Here is a 19,659-nt window from a genome sequence, read left to right on the forward strand (position 1 = left end):
CTAACTTAGGCTGTTAACATTAGATTCACAAAACAACCTAAAGCAAACAACAGAAGTCCTGGAGTGAATTGCTTCCTGAGAAATCAAGATCCTACATTCAATCAAGACCCTCCAGAATATTGGAGAAGCCTTTGTTTTGCTCAGCCTCCACTGTCTTACCTATCCCATCTTTTAGGGCCACTTTTCATCACTTCAATTTGAAAATCTCTTTCAGTATCTAGAACTATATTGAAGAACCACCAGATGGCAACATGCCTGGCTACCTAGGTCAAAAGGTTAGCAGGTTCCAGTCAAAACTAAAGCCAGGGCAAAACGTTTTTATAGTATCTCTAAAATCAGTTTAATATAATGCAAATTTATGTTTTCATTTTAAAATTCCTACTTTCAAGACACCTTTGATGGTGAGAGGATAGAAGTATTGATTTTCCTACATTTTCCTTCCTTACCTAATTTAATCTTTTCCTTGCTAATGTATTTTTCCCCCTCATATTGATTCCCTGCTTTGTAAAACTCAGAACCTGGAAGTGAAAGCATTAAAAGTGCCTGAGCACTGACTGAGCTCTATTCAAAGTGTGTGTGACCGTGTGAAAAAAAATTTCCTTTCTTAGAAACCCTAATTATTTCCAGTACTTTTTTTTTCTTTTGCCAGTTCTGGGGCTTGAACTCATGGCCTGAGCACAGTAGTCTTTGAGTGTTCTGTCTTCTCTCTCTCTCTCTCTCTCTCTCTCTCTCTCTCTCTCTCTCTCTCTCTCTCTCTCTCTCTCTCTCTCTCTCTCTCTCTCTCTGTCTCTCTCTCTCTCTCTCTCTCTCTCGCCAATTCTGGGACTTGAACTCAGGACTTTGGCACTGTCCTTGGACACTGTCTGCTCAAGGTTAGAGCACTGCCTCATGACCCACAGCACCACTTCCAGCTTTTTTTTTTTTTTTTGAGTATGTTGTACTGAGGAATCAATCCCAGGGCTTTGTGTATGCTAGGTGAGCACTCTGTCACTAGGCTATGTTCCCAGCCCCTGTCCTTTAACTTTCTCAAGGTTAGTGCTCTACCACTTAAGTTACAGCACCACTTTTTCTGTTTATGTAGTGAGGAGGAATCAAACCTAGGGCTTTGTGCAGGCTAGGTAAGCACTTAATCAGTAGACCATACTCCTGGCCCTCTGTCATCCTTTTTAGATCTCTTTACCTCACATCAAATTTTAGATTCAGCCTTTAGAAGAAACAACAACAACAAGCCAAAATACTTAGGGACAGCACCTAGGGGCTGAGTTAAAACTGCAGCCTGGCCAAAAGAAAAAAAAAAAGTTCGAAACCGCAAAATTTGCGGTAAATCTCCCCTAAATATATTCTTATGTCTCTTACACTTTTTAAAACATTGCAAATTGAATTAGGTAACCAGTGTTGCCAAGTAACAAAGAGAAAAACTATGGACCAGAAGACACATGATTTTCATATCATACACACAAAAGTCTTACAAATGCCAGAGAGCCACCTGCCACTGGGTCCTGAGAGATCAGTCCTATTGCCTTGCAGAACATCTTCTGCTGCCAGTAAAAATACTCAAGTTACACATTCATAGTAAAATGTGGCAAGGAGTTTGAGTGGCTCATTAGTATGTCTAATTTTGCATATGTCATGCAGTACTGAGTAGACTCCACTTAAGTACATTGCTGAGTACCTAGAGGATTGAATGCATGTAGTTACTTCCTTTATATTTTCCTTAATGACAAAACTTTTGTGAAGAATTTAGGAGAATTACCAATGATGGCATATTATATGAGAGCTGGCTTTACGAATCCAATTGCACTCAGACAATAGTGTGCATATCTCTCCCACAAAAGTAGAGTGGAGATATGGACAAGTATGAATTATGCCTGTCTTGCATATCAAGAATCCAGTGCACATCAGAAGAGAGAGACTTGGCTACTGGAACACATCAGATAGAGAATAAACCAGGGCATGAAACAGGGCCAATATCATAGCAGTTTCTTTTGCATTTCCTCTCTATGAACAATACTTATTTCTTGGTAGGCCAAGGAAGATCCAATTCTTTGATTCAATAATTCTAACTAGCTCCTTCATTTCTTCTTTCTCTTTTGTAGACTCAAGACATTGCTAGAATAGTTGAATTGATTTTAGAATCTATGAAGTCATTCCTCATTGTTTTGAGTCTTTCCTTCTATATGCTAGCATTGAAAAGACATCATTTATATGAAACTTTGAAGGAAAAAATCTTATGAAATGGTGAGCTCTATGGCATTGATGGATGTCATTTCATTATGTCAATGGATAGAACTTTGTTAAGTTTAACTTAGACCAGAGAACATCTATTTAATAAGTCAAAGTGGAATGTCACTTTGTTAGTCTGAACTACATAAAAATGATTTATTCTGAAATGTCTGGATTCACTGCAGTGCTGGTAAAACATTGTTCCCTTAAGAATAGTAAGCCTATTTTGAAATGGTATCTTTTTAGGTATTCCTTCCCTAACTTATATAATTTCTCTGATAAACTTCCATATGTGAGAGTTCATATAGATAAATTATGTTAAAATATAGCTATAATTATTGGATTTTGCAAGGAATCTCATGGTCAGGACTGGCAGGAGTATAACGGTTCAATCCCTCAATACATCCCAGCTCTCCCCCCTTTTTTTTGCCAGTCCTGGGCTTGAGCTCAGGGCCTGAGCACTGTCCTTGGACTTTCTCAAGGCTAGAGCTCTACCACTTGAGCCTCAGCACCACTTCTGGCTTTTTTTTCCCTATGTTTGTGGTACGGAGGAATCGAACCAGGGTCTTCGTGCATGCTAGGCAAAGCACTCTACCACTAGGCCAAACTCCCGGCCCCCTCTCTGCCCTTTTTTAATTTGTTGTTCACAGAGATGGAACTCTGGGCCTGGGTGTTGTCCTTGAGCTCTTCAGCTCAAGACTACAGCCCTATTCCTGGAGCCACAGGGCCACTTCCCATTTTCTAGTGGTTTAATTGGAGATAAGAGTCTCATGTACTGCTGTGCCTGGGCTGGCTTTGAACCATGATCCTCAGATCTCAGACTCCTGAGTAGCTAGGATTACAGGTGTGAGCCACAGGCATCCTGTAATATATTTACTTTTAGTAGCAGGTCTATCACACAATCAACAGGAGATCAGATGACATGGACTTACCAGAGATAAGTGTTATTTATTATTGCATAGGGATTTGCAATAACACAAGACTGCAAGTTGTATGTCCCTATTCCTAGTTACTATTCAGATAGAGATTGGGAATATTGAAGTTCAGTATCAGCCATAGCAAAAAGACCATTAAAAGAAAACATCTCAATCAATAAAAGAATATTAGTCACCCCATTTACTTGACAAGTGTAAATAGGAAAATTGTGGGTCCATGCTGTCCTGGGCATAAACCCACCAGTCTATTCAGAAATTAAAGCAAAAATGAAACAAAAAAGACTAAGGTTATACCTCAAGTAATAGAACATCTACATATCAAGCATAAGATTCTGAGTTGATTCCTCAGGACAATTTTTGCTAGTTCTGGGGCTTCAACTCAAGGCTTGAGCACTGTCCTTGAGCTTTCTCAAGGCTAGGGCTCTACCATTTGAGTCACAGCACCATTTCCAGCTTTTTCTATGTATGTAGTACTAAGGAATTGAACCTCTGTTTTGTGCATGCTAGGCAAGCAATCTACCACTAGGCCAAACTCCTTCTGCTCCCTCCCCCTTTTTTAAAGTAACATTTTTTTTTCCTATTCTTCCATATAGCAAAATGTATGTTCTCTCAACTCAAACTATTCAAGCATTTCTATTCTGGCTTTAACTTTACATAAATTGTCTGATTACAAAAATGCTTTAACATAAACAAAACTCAGAAATGAGCAAGCCAATATACTATTATATTTCATTGAGAGCTGATGGCTTGAAAATTAATAATAATGAGTACTGTGGAGCTAAATATTCCTGACAGCAATGAAGCAGTTTTGTAAAGTTTTCTTTTTGTTGCTGCTGATTTTATGCTCCTTAGACTGGTTGTACCTTATTACCTTTCTATATAAAACATGAATAAAAGTAGTTTATAATCTATATAATAAATAATAATCATTGCATATAGAGGGTTTAGGGCTGGCACATGCTCCAAACCTAGTGAATACTAATATAGTCTCTTTGATTTACAAGACTTCACCATGAGAATGAAACAAACACTAACTGTGGAGTGGAAACCATACTTCACATTTGAGGGATTTATGTTTGTTTGTTTTCTATTAATGTGGTACTGAGGAATCGAACTCAAGGCTTCATGTATGTATGCTAGACAAGCACTCTGCACTAAGCCACATTCCCACCCCCCTTGTTCATTGCTTTTTGGCCAGTTCTGGGGCTTGAACTAAGGGCCCGAGCACTAAAGTGCTCAGTGCTAGCACTTTATGACTTAAACCACAGCTTTCTCCTGGCTTTTAGTGGTTTCCTGGAGATAAGAATCTCACAAACTTTCTTCCCTGATTAACTTCAAACTTTGATTCTTTGATCTCATCCTTCTAAATTGCTAGGATTACAGACAGGAACCGCCAATCCCTGGCTAATTTATTATTTTTTTCAAAGTACGATGAGCATATCCGGATGGACCAACATTGTTGACTGAGGAGCACCAGTGTGTTTTCATTAGGATAGCAATTGTGCATACCAGTCTTATTATTAAGGTAGGATAACCTCACAGCCTTTAATTCACTAATGTACAGCAGAAAACAAACACTGATATCAATGATGTGTGCTTTATGAGAATCTGAACAAGCTTCCAGTCATTTGGGTTTTAGACACTAATGTTCCTGATTTCTTAGCCGTTTATGCATTACACTATTTTAACTGCCTCCTATTGAACTCATATTTTTAATTTTCCTTTTCTTTCTTTCTTAATTTTTTTTACCTGCATGCAGTCTCAAACTTTACAGAGTTTCTTTCTCTTCCTTCCAACTTGTTTAAGGACTTTGTCATCATGAACCCTCACCAAGTGTCTAAATGGACTGAGCTGATGGACTGACTGCTCCCAGGAAGACATGGTGGCAATCTCAGTTCCCTTACTTCGGAAGGCTGCACAGCCAGCGCCATTGCAGTGGGACAATCATTCATAGGAGGCACAGGCACAAGTCTCCATCTACCACAGGCCCATGGTCCCAAGTGCCTCCCTCCCTATCAGCAAAAATGAGAAGGGCTTGCTGCCTGCCTTCTGCAGATGAGAATGGAGCCTGCTACTAACACCTGCTCACTATTCTACAGCTCAGTAACTCACATGTAGAATGCTGAGCCTTCTCCTCTCCCTCCAGAGAGAGACTTGGGCTATTACATAGGTCCAAGTATTTGTGGATATGACCTAGAACTAATTATTTATGTAAGCACTCAGTTAGTTAAAGATGTATAGTTTTTGTCCCTCAGTTCTTTGCCAAATTGGATGATGAGGCCTGAAATTGCACATTTTTCTTTTGTGAACCAGCTTGCTTGCAGGCCTGATCAGGGGATGTAACCCTTCCCCCCCCACACACACACAGAAATCCCTATGGAAATATAAACGTTCTGGGAAATATTGTAGGGAAGCCCCCAGAAGGTCCTGCTGGAGTGTAAAAGATACCAAGCATGGAGAAATTAAATGGGGCTGGCAGAACCAGGCAGCCAGGCCAAGAGCGGCTAGACTTTTATGAAGGAGAAGAGAGAAAGTTTTCAGGAATAAAGAGATTAAGGTAAACCAGTCACATGAATCCATTAGTTCTTCCAGTCACAAGATCCAGCAAAGGTCAATCAAGGGGATGAATTGTAATTGTAATTGCTATTTGTAAACACTTAACTGATAATTCTGCTTGATGGGTAAATGTTAGCTCACTGACTGATGACAGAAGTTTTTGGTTTAAAATGGTTACAGTTTGTGTGCTAATCACTGTGTGTATAAATGCCCCCACTGGATGTAAGGCCAGTACTACACACTACTATCCCACTGTAATGGATAGTAGTTGCTGCGTGACTTATTAAAACTCCTACCTACTTTGAGTGACAGGTTGTCTTTCTGTTTTCTGGGTTACATCATTTTAATCTGTCAGAGCCTCATTCTTCATTACTTCAATATTTTCAAGCTATGAACACCATTGTGAAGTTAGACCTTATGAAGATTGAATACCTTTATAGCTTTAAGAGGAAATTAGAGTGTTTCAAAATGCCATAATGGATGACACCATATAGTTACCATATCCTTTTTGCCTTTACCTAGATCTACACCTCTTAAGTTTCTATCATTTTAGCAATCATTCACTTTATGAATATAGAAATCCTTTGCTTCAGTATGAATAGGATTTAACACATAAGTAGTGAGGTTAGACATTTTCAGGAGGATTCTTGAATATGTTTGAAATGGTTATACCTCAATGGATGACAAAATTCTATTTATAGCTTTATGGTTTGTCTGATCTGTTTTGACCTTTAAAATAATATCCTAGATAATTGCTCTTTGATGTGAATGGAAGTGGCCAGGCTAACAGACAGGACAAAATAGAACTGACTGTACATTTTGTGTTCTGAGGTTTGCAGAACGCTAGCCAAAATGCTGGTTTGTCTTCTCTACATCAACTGTGCTATGCTAGAACTGTTTCAAGTTCAAAATTACTGCCAAAAAAAGGGTAATTGATCCTCTACTTCACTATTCCTGCTGTTTCATGAGCTCTCTTACAATTTGGGAGGAATCTATTTCTTAGTGATGTTGAAAACCATAATAAGGTCACAGCAGGGAGGCCATAGCTTCATTAAAGAACATTATTATAAAAAAGAAAATGATCGAGGGCAAATTGTTTTTTGTCCTTGGAGTACTGTCCCCGAAGCTCCACATTCATCCGAGTGTTCAAAGTAACAATAAATCTGTTATCTCCTCTCTGTCATTTCCTTCATCAGGGCAGCCTCTAGTGGTACATGAGGATTCTTATCCTTCCATTCCAGGGGATTTGTCCCTCTGTTGAATTAAAACAGGAGTTAAGCCTCTGCAAGCGAGGACTACAGTCTGCCACCACCCACATTTATTTCTGCTTTAAAACATCAAGAAAATGCTGGTGTCCAGCAAATATGCAAGGCAACCTTATTTCAAACGGCATTGAGCAGAGCAGTGCATTGAAATTTTGACCCACTCAGACTTCCATCTGTCATGGGAGCTCGTAATCAGGCAATGAGAAAGAAGGATTTAAGATAGAGAATCGGTGATTGCTCTATTAATCTAGTTTAACTGATACTAAAATCTGACAGAGTGCATTACAAGTTGCAGGCAGTAAGGTTTGTCAATTCATTACCACTTTCAAGGTTCTTCCTTGCTTTTCTTTTTTTCTTCCCGTTAGCTCCTGGTAAAGAACAGCCTTTTACAGTTAAGTTTCTCAGTTTATTTTTGACTGCTTTTAATTAAATTTGATGGGCTACTTCTGCACTGTTGTATTGGAGTTGTAGAGTACTTTGCTGTTATAATGATAGCTCCCTTGATGTCTTCTCATTATTAACTGCTTTTCAAAAGCGCTGTGTTCAACTCTCATTTTATAAATATTTAAATAACTTTGAATTTCTATAACATAAATATCAGTGCACAGAAGATAATACTCTCTTGAGTGTTTAATAGTGTACACATAGTAACTGTTCCATTTCATTTTTACAATGTTATATAGGATAGTTATTAATTGTGAACCTGTCTTTAAATCACTTTGAACCAAAATTCTCACATAAATACTGGCAACATTGCAAAGATGATAATGATCGATGGTGCAAGAGTTTCTGAAAACCACCCATATAATTAGTTTTAGTTAAACTGCCTTAGAAAAAAACAGTCATTTTTTTCTGCCTATAAATGTGATACTGAAATCCATCTGGTTTTCACTCTGCTTACTGAGACTTGAACTCAGGGCTTGTATCTAGTTCTCATCTTGAACACTATCACTTGATATATGCCTCCTGTCCAACCTTTTTGATGAGGGATAGGTCTGGAGGATTCATCTGCTCATGCTAGCTTCTCGTCGTTCTACATATTTCAGCCTCTCAGAAAGCTAGGATTAAAGGAGTAAGCTACTAGGGCCTAATATCTAAGTGCTTTGAAAGGTTTTATTTTCTTTTTTTTTTGGATGCAATGAAGTATGTAAAGAAAATTGAAAAATTAGACAAAAATATCTCTTGCCTAGGGAAAATATCAGTGGGGCAATTTAAATGATTAAAATTAAATGCAAAAGCATGACTGGCATATTGACCACAGGAATTAATCTTTTTCCTCATTCTTTTGGCAAATAATAACCAATATTTGTACATCAACACATAGGTACAAAACAGCTAAAGTGAGGAGAATGACAAAAATTTGTATTAGCTACTACATTGTCCCTGCACAGTTCAGCCTCGGTTGCAGTGTTCTTGCTACTGTCACCAACTTATCTATGAGGAAACAGAGGTACAGAACACTTAAACAATTTGCTGAGCCTCACATCTTGCAAATATATTTGGACTGGGATTCTACAATTCACTCTTTCATTCCCAGTACTAAGCACTGTGTTGTATTACAATGAATTGTGGAAGATGGAAACAGGATAAATGAAGTGTTGAGTGATGTGGTGTATATATATCACATTTTCTTTATCCATTTGTCCATTGGGGTATCTGTTCTGATTGCATATGTTGGCTATGGAAAATAATGCTATAATGAACATGGTCGTCTTGGTAGCTTTAGTGTGACCTTATTTATATTCTATTGGATAAATGCCCAGGAGTGGGATTGGTGGGTCATAGTGAAATTATGTTTAGTCTTTTGAGGAACCTCTATATTGTTTTCCAGAGTAGTTTAACAAGTTACATTTTCACCATCTGTGTAGTAGTTTTCCCTTTGGGCCACATCCATGTAAGCATTCATTATTGTTAGATTTATTGACAATGGTATTCTGTGGTAAGGTGGAATCTCAATGTTTTGATTTACATTTCCTTTATGGCTGAAGATGTTGAACCTTTCTTCATGTGTCTATTGGCCATGTTTACTTCTTCTTTAGAGAAGTCTTTAGCCTTTTTATTAATTTGGTGGTTGTTTCTTTGAGGGTTAATATTGGGGGTTTAGTTTTTGATCTCTAAATATATTTTGGATATTAGTCCTTTGTTTGCAGTAGAGCTTATGGAAACCTGCCATTCTGTGCACTTTCTATTTAGTTCATTAACTATGTCCTTTCAAAATTGATTCTATCTCACTCATCCAGTCTTTTTTATCTGTTGTAATTCTTGATCTTATCAGGAAGAATGATGTAATGATGCTTCACAATTTGTAAAGAAATGGAAAGACTTGGAAAAAATCATATCAAAGTAAGCCAGATTTCAAGAAACTCACGTTGCATGGTTTCCCTCACCTAGAATGGGTGGTAAGCAAGAGGTCACAAATTAATTAGCAGAAGTGTAACAGACTCTATGAAGAGCCCCTCCTTATGCCCAAACTCTAGCAAATAACTCACACTCCAAGATTATCTACCACTTGAGCAAATTTTCAATATGAGTCATGAAAAGCTACAGAACAACTGAAACAAAACAGAAATTACTATAGAACTGAAAAATGAGAATTACCCTCATCAATATATTAGTGAGAATAAATATGTGTTATAATAAAACACAGGCAAAAAATCCTATCTGAAAGCAGGGAAACATAATGGAAACTAAAAGTATGATCAAATAACATTGACAGATCAAGAAAATATCACACAAGCACAAAACACTATGCGATTAAATGATGACATTGTACCTGGGTCCTGATGGCTCACACCTGTAATCTTAGATATTCAGGAGACTGAGATCTGAGGATCTCAGTTCAAAGCCAGCCCAGGTAGGGAAGTTTGTGAGACTCTTTTCTCCAACAACAGCAAAAGAACTACTCGGCCAAAGCCAGAAGTACCCCTGTGGTCAAGTGTTAGAATGCTAGCCTTGAGCACAAATTGTCTCAGGGACAGAGTCCAGGCCCTTAGTTCAAGCCCTGGGACCAGAAGAGAAAAAATGATATTCAAGGATCAGAAGAAAGGCTTGGGAAGAATTCTAGAATGAAGTATACCCAATCAGAGATATAGCAGCTGATTATAACACACGCTCACACAATCTCACACAATCAGGGACTAAATCCTCTCATAGTTGATGAAGAATATGCTATCAAGACTTGCCTAGCCCATTAAATCTGTACCTTGATAGCGGTATAATATCCAGCTATTGTCCATACAACATTTACTGAATCTGACTTCCATATTGTAAAGGAAATATCTTCATTTGTAAGAAACTCACACTGAACTAAATATTTACAATTAAAGAATCATTTTTTTGCCAGTCTTGGGGCATGAACTCAGGGTCTGAGCACTGTCCTTCAGGTTTCTCAAAGGTAGAGCTCTCCCACTTGAGCCACAGTACCTTCTGACTTTTTCGTTTTTTTTTTTTTTTTTTCTATATATGTGGTATCAAGGAATTGAACCCTGGTCTCCATGCATGCTAGGCAAACACTCTACCACACTAGGCCCGGAACATTTTGTCATTGCCCAAAATGGGAAACACAGAAAGCTAATTCTGTGGTGTGTGTGTGTGTGTGTGTGTGTGTGTGTGTGTGTGTGTGTGTGTACGTGTGTGCATGCACATGTGTAATACAAAAAGAACCAAGGGTTGGTGAGACAATTTTGGTGGTAATATCTGGTGATATGTTTTTTGTTCTTATTTTTGGTGGTACTGGGACTTGAAAAAATTAGGGCAAGGGCCATGTACTTAGAAGATAGGCATAATACACCTGAGTTATGTGCCCAGTCCAACCATTTTTACCTTAGCTCATTTTCAGATACAGAGTCTCCTGTTTTTGCCTTAGTTTTTTGCTCATGCTACCCTGCTTATTTCACCAGAGTAGCTGGAGTAGCTGATTTCACAGAAATGGATCGTTATGCCCAGTGTTCAGATTGTCCCTAACTTCCTAAGGCAGATGCTTTTTGGTCAACCAACATACATATCATCATCACTGAACTTCCTACTCAGTTTCAATTCAGGCTAATTTTATTCTTTTCTTTCTGAATGGGAGGTTGTAAGGCCTTTAATTTTTGTTAAAGGATTTTTTTCAATTTATCTTTAGCCTTTCAAAGAATAAGGCAAAAATGATAAAGAAAAGGAGAACAAAAGAAAGTAAAAAAAAAAAAAAAGATTAACTAGGAACCTTTTGTCCCTGTGACAAATGTGACATGATGTTGTAGGGAATAAGGATGTCTTCTGGTTGATGGTTTCAGAGGTTTTATTATGTCGTCAGTTGACTGCTTTGTGGCTGGGCCTGTGACATGCCTATGCCTTGGTGGAAGGATGCTCCTCTCTTTCCTCTTCCACTTGTTTTTTTTTGTTTGTTTGTTTTGTTTTTGTAGTAAAAACAAATGCATCTTGAAAATAAACTTAGTCCAATACCATGGGAGAGAGTTAAGGATTTCAACAAAGCTAAAGGATTCTTTATAAAAGAAAACTGGAAGAAGTAAAAATATAAGCCAGATACTAACTATAAAGAAGAAAAGTGAAGCTGGCACAGGAGGAGCTTCACAAGTGTGAGAAATTGTCATTTGTACATTATGTTGCCTATCACATTTCAGTCAGAGAGGAAAGCAGACGTTACGTCTTTACAGAAAGTATGGATCCTTCTGGTCACCAGTGGCTCATGCCTGTAATCCTAGCTACTAAGGAGGCTGAGATCTGAGGCTCGTGGTTCAAAGCGAGCTCAGACACTAAAGTCCTTGAGACTCTTATCTCTTACCAACAGAAAATGGGAAGCAGCATTGTGACTCAAATGGTACAGCACTAGAGAACTAGCCTTGAGCTGAAGAGCTCAGGAACAATGCCCAGGCCCAGAGTTCAAGTCCATGACCAATAAACAAAAAAAGAAAAAGAAGAAGAAGATTTCTGCTCACCATACTTGCTAGGAAATCTCCTGAAATCCAGAAATGTGCTTCTGCTAAAGGAAAAGAATAAACCACAGACTAAGAGGAAATGCCATCCCGGAACAAGAAATCCATCAGGCAAAATCAAGACGGGGAACTAAAATTCAACCAGTCCGATGAGAGCAGAAAGATGGAATGAAGGAATGAGAATAGAAATATTAAAATTAATATTTAAATCTTAATATTTCCATTGTTTTGTGCATTCACAAGTGCTAATCATAATTTGTAATGCTATAAACCTTAGGCAAAACAAATCTCCTATGCTAAAAAATGTTAATCAACAAAAGAATATTTACAAGCTCATGATTGTATGTACATGCATGTAATATTAATTTGAACTAATTTGACTTAGCACGTTGAAAAGATGTAAGAAGGAAGGATAGCAGCCACGACTGCCCTAAAGTCTTTGTACAGAAGATAACAAGATATTAGCTGGTAATATTTAAAACTGATAAACCAAGATCAACAATATAAGCATATAATTAAAATAATAAAGCAATTAGTACAAATACCCAGAACTTGAACACTGAGTTCTTTTTTTGAACAAGACTGTACCTGTTGTGATTCTGTCTACATGTTTTCAGGATTAAGTAATTATAAATTTAAATTTTTATTAGTTTCTTATCAATGAAAGAAAAAAAACTTCCAGTAAAATACTAGGAATAATTTTAATAGTTGCAAAACTTGTTGATGCATAACCATAGACTATTTATTACAGAAAATTTTATGGTTTTAGAAAAAATTGTTCAATCACACTACACTACTTTTTCTGGCTAGTTTGGGACTATTAAAAGCCCCTTCTGAAATTTGGTGAATCACTATAAAATATTGTAAATGTATAGTAATTAAATACTATACTATTTAAAATATAATATGTAAATATTACAAAAATCCTTATCACATATTGAATATATACATCCATACAAAAAAGTTACAAAAGTCTAAAACAACATCCATATTGTTGTATAGGAATATTCCTATTTATCCATCCTAATGTAATGTAAACTAACTGCTGGAGAAGGAGGATAAAAATGAATTTTATTTTAGTCTCCTTGGACTAAAATTCAAGATTTTTCAAATTCTTTTCTGTTCTATACAGATTTATCTTACATTACCACTGTATTACAGAAAGCATTGCTCTCTTTTTCTTTGCATCCCCAAATGATTGCCTATATATAGATCACCTTCTCCATCTTGTAGAGTAGGAAGTCTTATTTCTACCCAGGACCATGTAGACATTTATAATATTATCCTCAGGCTATATAAAAGTACCAATGAAGGTAGATAGCCTCAGGCAGTCCACAGGACAGGTAAGACAACCATATGTGTCTGATTATCATATCCCAAAAGATTCTGTGGGCCTCATATACCTGGTATGCCTGATGACTTCAGCCCCTGAAGTCATTCACAACTCATATCCATATGTTTCCCTTACAACAATTCCTCATCCCTCAAGAAGCTCTTTCAGTTGTGCTGGTATAAGTCCATTGTCTGCTTTCAGGAAAGTAATTGGCATTGCATCAGTCTTTATCCTTTAAAAAATAATAATAACAATAATAATAATAAAATAGTCACATGTGTATATATAGCATTTATATGTGATAATAAGCTATTGTGTGGTATTTATAGAAGAATGTATCTGAGCTGGGTGTGATGGCTCACACCTGTAATTCTAGTTACTCAGGAGGCTGAGATCTGAGGATCAAGGTTCAAAGCCAGCCTGGGCACAAATGACCTGAGCCTCTTATCTCCAATTAACCTCTAGAAAACATGAAGTGGGGCTTGGCTCAAGGGTAGGGCGATAACCTTGAGCTGAAGACCTCAGCAACAGAGCCCAAGTTTAAGCCACACGACCCACAAAAAAATAAAAGGTATGAAGGATGATAAATTACTTCAGTTACTTCAGGACAGAAATATTTTATTATTTCTTCATTTGTTAGGAAATGAAAAGACTTAGAAAAGATCATATTAAGTGAAGTAAGCCAGACTCAAAGGAACTTAGGCTCAATGGTTTCCCTCATTTGTCATAATCAGTAGAAACCTTGGGCTCTCACAGCAGAGATTTGCAATAGAGCAAAACCTTGATACATAAGGCCATATAGTAGGACGCTAAATGAAAGGATCTCTAGGATATAGCAACATAAGCCATATAATGAATGATTGTTGTTCTTAAGGTACTATGTTATCTCTCATCTCCTTTGCTGTCCCTTGGTTATCTCATATTGTTACAGTATCTCACTTTGTTACCTGATATATCAGATATATTTGTATTTGGTTATTTGAAATTGGACAGGGAAGGGGGGAAAACAAGATGAGGGGTGGGGTGGGGGGAGGGAAATGGGGATCAAGACATGTGAAAGGGTATCAATGTATGGGAATGCACCATCTATCTGGCAAATATCATGTAACCCTTCTATTAATTACAATAAAAAATATATGAAAAAAAGAAATATTTTATTATAATTTGCAATTCCCATAGATTTTGTGCCATTCAATCTGCATAGTACATAGGTAAACTGGTTTGATATACTGTGTCTTTAGTTTTCAAGCATCCTCAGTGGAAGGGCAATGCTTATATTTTGGTCCCTGTGTACATTCTCTTCATTTACATTTTCTTCCACTTTCTGAGCAAAGAGCAGAAGAGAATTCCCAGTTACAATTCTTGTCAGGTAGAAATGTAATCTACCACAAATTTTCAATGTTTATACTATTACTTAGAAATCTGTTTTGATCTATAGAATTATTTTGATATATTCTGTTTAATACATGTTTTAATTTAGATACTATTTATATACAGTTTAAAATTTTATTTTATTTCCCAGATGATATACAGAGAGGTTAATGTTACATATAAAGCAGTGAGTACTTTTCTCATTTTTAAATATTATTTTATTGTCAGGGTAATGTGAGTACATTTCTTGTCAGATATTGTTACCCCTCCCTCGTGAACAGTGATTCATATGAAATAATTCTTATCTTTTGATAACTTTCAATATTCCTTATACCTTGCAAAAATATTCTCTTACAATCTACCAGCAAATAACATTTAACATTTACAAACAATATGTTAATGTTTAACATTACTACAGTTGTTGGAGACATTAAATAATTTCCTTTGCTGCATATCAGTGCAGCTTAATTTTCAAATCATAGAGTGTTATTGTTTGGAATAATTTCCAGTTCAATGAGTCAATACTATCTTAATATTCCACATCTTAAATTTTCATACTACATTTATTCTATGAATTGAACGGAGTTGCTTACATTGGCAAGTTTATTTTATTGGCTTTCTCTCAGAGTTGAATTTTCTTTGCTCTAAAAGGACAGAAAAATAAAATAAAACAAAACAACAAAAAAGGAAAAGAATCTCATAAAGTATAGAACCCTGCTGATATGATGGGAAGGCCACATACACTGACATGAAAAGGAGTGTACCTTTTCTGCAAATACCTACTTGAATATCCTTCATATACAGTAGAGCTAGTTCCTTACAGGGATAAAATCAAAGGCAGGCAGTGTTATGAACTAAAGCCTGAAGAATACAGCTAAATCTCGAAATACTGATGTGAATAGAACTGATAATAAATTGACTTGAAGATTTTGTTTTAAATGGGTCGACTTGCCATATAAACCTTACTCTTATATCAGATATAATAAAAGATAAAGCTATTTTAGCATCTGATTAGTTATAAGGTTCTCTCTCTGAAGCACACACAGATACATAGATACATAGGCATGCATATACATGCTCTCTCTCTCTCTCTCTCTCTCTCACACACACACACACACACACACACACACATACACACACACACACACACACACACAGGATTCACACATTTGTTTCTGGAGACCAATTTATTTCTGTAGTCTATTTATCTCCTTTAAACCTGATGTACTGATAAGCCTGAATATTCTCTTTCATTGATGATATAAATACATTCTAATGCATTCGTTGCGCTGATAGAGTTATAAAAAATTTGTCAAAACATTTTCTCAGTTAATTTTTAAAAATGCGGAAATTTAGAACACATAGTTAAGCATGTAAGGCTTAAAGATGCTGACTGGCTGATGGCTATAAAACTTACACATGCAGAGCAGATACTTGATCTAGATCATTCAATACCAATTACTTTGGTATGCTGCCAAATCTAAACCATCATTGTTCTCCTTTTTTCGTCTCATTATTGCAGGAAGAAGGGAGAAAAATTATGAATGTACTCGTAGCCACACACTTGACCTTCTGTCCACTGAGAATGGGTCAGCCCTTCTCAGAGTTTGGTTCTTGCTCTAGATTCAGGAATAATGAAGTGACAGGTGTAAATTCAGAGCACACAGGTCCATTCTGTACTAAGGGTAAGTATAGTGTGCACCTTATCCAAGTCAAATGTACGGTAACACACAAATGGGGCATGTGGGATTGAAAAACACTGTCTGCAAGGCCCAGAAAAGCTAGAGAAAGGGATACTTTCAGTAATGTTTCAATCTTAAAATAATAATTACAGACCATCAACTTATTTATATGCAGAGTGCTAAAGTAACTTAAAGATTTGCAGAAAACACAGCCATGGAGAATCATAACATTCCAATGTAAAAATCTCTGAAAGTTAAAAATGTAATGAGGTTATGTTATCACTTTGACTTTTTTGTTTCTATCTTTTCCCATGCAAGCATTAATGTACTCTAAGATATTTTAACCTCGTCTACAAATTTAAAAACATACCACCTCTTTCCTCCTGGTCCTCACTATGTGTGTGGGGTGTGTGTGTGTGTGTGTGTGTGTGTGTGTGTGTGTGTGTGTGTGTGTGTGCAGATCCTGGAGCTATCATGCAGGGCCTGGACTCTGTTCTTGAGTGTTTCTGCACAAGGCTAGTGCTCTTGAATCATGGCACTACTCATGACATTTTGAAACTTAATTGGCGATAACTGTCTTTTAGGCTTCCCTGCCTGGACTGGGTTCAAAACATATTCCTTAATACCCGCCTTCTGAGTAGATAGGATTGTAAGCATGAGTCACTAGTTCCCAGCCATAATTAAAGCATGTGTTTTAATAATTACCTATTATTTGCAAACATCATTCCGTTCCTAACATCTATAAAATTACCTATTAGGTCTGTTCATAATTGTCACTGAATTAAATCAGACTGTAAAAAGCATTTTGCTGTTTATAACTTTTCTCATATTGCTAATTATTTTCTGACATTAAGTCATTTGGTACAGAATTGTTCTCAGAAAAAAAGAAATCATGTAAGTATTTGATATGTGAACCAAATATTTATTGGGCACCTTGTGTCTTTATTTTATGATATTTATTCGGGTCTCCTTTCTGACTCTATTTATAGTCTTTAAAACTCTGGAGAGCTGTGAGTTTATATGAATTATCCCTAAAAGTGTGTGTTCAAAGTACAAATATTCTTTTTAATTAAGTTGTATAAAATTAGTTTCCATTCCCTAAACCAATAGCCTGTGATTGCAATTAGCCTATAAATGCTTTATACTGATGTCAAATTTGAGAGCTATAAATCCAAGAAGAGCAAACTCAAAGAGGATCATAATTGCATGTCTGAAGAGTTCTGAGATTTCTGTCCATTTAAAATCAGAGATCAATAATCAGAGATTAAGATGCCTTTTGACATCCTCCCATAGTTGCCCATTCTGAGAGGAAATGTGCACTGCCTTTTAAAGACCCCAGATGATTTTAAAGCATGAACTTTTGAAGGCATATAATACTTTACTATTTGAAAAAGGTCAAAGATTGATGGAGGATTTACCACATGAGCCTTGTGGCTAGGAGTTCAAGAGAAACAGGACTCAGGCCCTGGAGAGCTGGCCAAGTTGGTCATTGTGAACTCACCTGGAGCTGAAATTCATCAGGTCCTTCCGTGCTGGTGCCATCATGCTTCCAGTCACACCCTTCACTGGAATGTCGTGGGCCAGGAACTGCTTGTCTTTCACTCCCACCTGGAACCAAATACAGCAGTAGTCATTTCTTCTTCCCATCCCTAGAGTCACAATGACATATTCCTTATCCTGTCTTTCTTGTCACCTGAGATACTCATTTCTCAAAACGCTCAACACAAAGGGAGGCAGGACAAACTCTTCAATTTTATAATAACACCTTGGTGATTCATAAGGCATCCATGTACATTAGGGAACCATCTATATTTTACTTGTCCTTCTAAAACATTCTTTTACTAGTTCACTCCATTTATGTCTATCTATTTGGGTTAAACAGTTGATGTGTTAATTTAGGAAACGTTTAGCTAGATATTGTCAATGCTGACTGTACATCAAAATCTATTTTCAAATCCTAGGAAGAAACTAATGTTAAAAATTACAATTCAGGGGCTGGGAGTTTGGCCTAGTGGTTAAAATGCTTGCCTAGCATGCATGAAGACCCGGGTTCGATTCCTTGGTACCACATACATAGAAAAAAGCCGGAAGTAGTGCTGAGGCTCAAGTGGTAGAGCTCTAGCCTTGAGAAAATCCCAAGGACAGTGCTCAGGCCCTGAGCTCAAGTCCAGGACTGGCAAAAAAATAAAAATAAAAATTACAATTCAGAAAGACAAAACATACTTCTAAGAGGAGACATAAAAGATCCAGCAGACGTTCTCATTTATGCCTAAAAGCATGGGATTTAGAACCGACTTATGTCTGCCTCCCAACTATATTGAGAGAAACAATGGATACATTACTTTATTCTAATTTTTGGAATCTGTAACTTATATAATAATATGAATTCAGAGTTCTGTTCAACTGAGTGTCATAACATACTTCTTATAATGTGGTAACTGATGGTAACTGTGACTTGAGTTGACTTTTGTTTAATAACAAGCAGTAATTCTAACCAACTGAGGAGATTGAGATGTGAACATCATGGTTCCAAGCCAGCCTGGAAAGGAAAGGCCATGGCACTCACCTCCAATTAGCCATGAAATAACTGGCAGTGGCAGCACTGAAACTCAGTGTGATAAAACCTTGAGCAAAACAGCTCAGGGACAGCACCCACATCCTAAGTTGAAGCCCTACAACTGACACAAGGGACATGGACAGAGAGAGGGGGGGGTAGTGTGTCCCAAACATATAATATAGAAAACTCCATTTTCCATATATGTAAACCACTGTTGTAGAGACTCGTGTCTATCCCAAATTCAGCTAGGGTAGGAAATATCTGCTTAGACTTTGCATTCTGTCAAGTGATGGGAGGCTTTCTGCAGCTCATTCTCCAGAAATTGTGGCTATTCCCTATTTGCTTTTCCAGGCTATACACACAATACAATGCATGCAATGCAATTTATCAAAGTTATCATTCTAATTGACCAAGAGTATCCTAAGGGAGAAAGAAGCAATGTTTGAAACATTTGTGTGGCCATGGATGACAGAGTTGAATGGTATAATCTCCAAACACTCCTAGGCAACAGGAAGTAAATGTATCCATGTGAATTTCTACAAAAAATATATCATCCATAAGAGTGTAGCCTAATGGATAGAGTGCTCGCCTAGTATGCACAAAGCCCTGGGTTCAATTCCTCAGTATTACATATACACTCAGGTGGCAGAGTGCTAGCCTTGACCAAAAAATGTCCAAGGACAGAGCCCAGGCCCTGAGTTCAAGCCCCAGAACTGGCAAAAAAAAAAAAAAAAAAAAAAGGGCCGGGAGTTTGGCCTAGTGGTTAAAGTGCTTGCCTAGCATGCATGAAGACCTGGGTTTGA

General features: G+C 37.1%; 1 long non-coding RNA gene across 2 annotated transcripts in view; it reads right to left on the reverse strand.

Annotated features, from left to right (window-relative positions):
- Window positions 1-19,659, reverse strand: part of LOC150065397 (uncharacterized) — a 763,905-nt gene that overhangs the window by 129,068 nt on the left and 615,178 nt on the right. For both annotated transcript variants that reach the window (XR_016534764.1, XR_016534763.1), the window contains one exon: window positions 17,801-17,907. This is a non-coding gene — a long non-coding RNA (uncharacterized LOC150065397). The remainder of the gene's footprint in view (window positions 1-17,800; window positions 17,908-19,659) is intronic.

This window comes from Megascapheus bottae, chromosome 3 (genome assembly GCF_031878675.1).
Source record: "Megascapheus bottae isolate mThoBot1 chromosome 3, mThoBot2.hap1, whole genome shotgun sequence".
NCBI classification, from domain to species: Eukaryota; Metazoa; Chordata; class Mammalia; order Rodentia; family Geomyidae; genus Megascapheus; species Megascapheus bottae.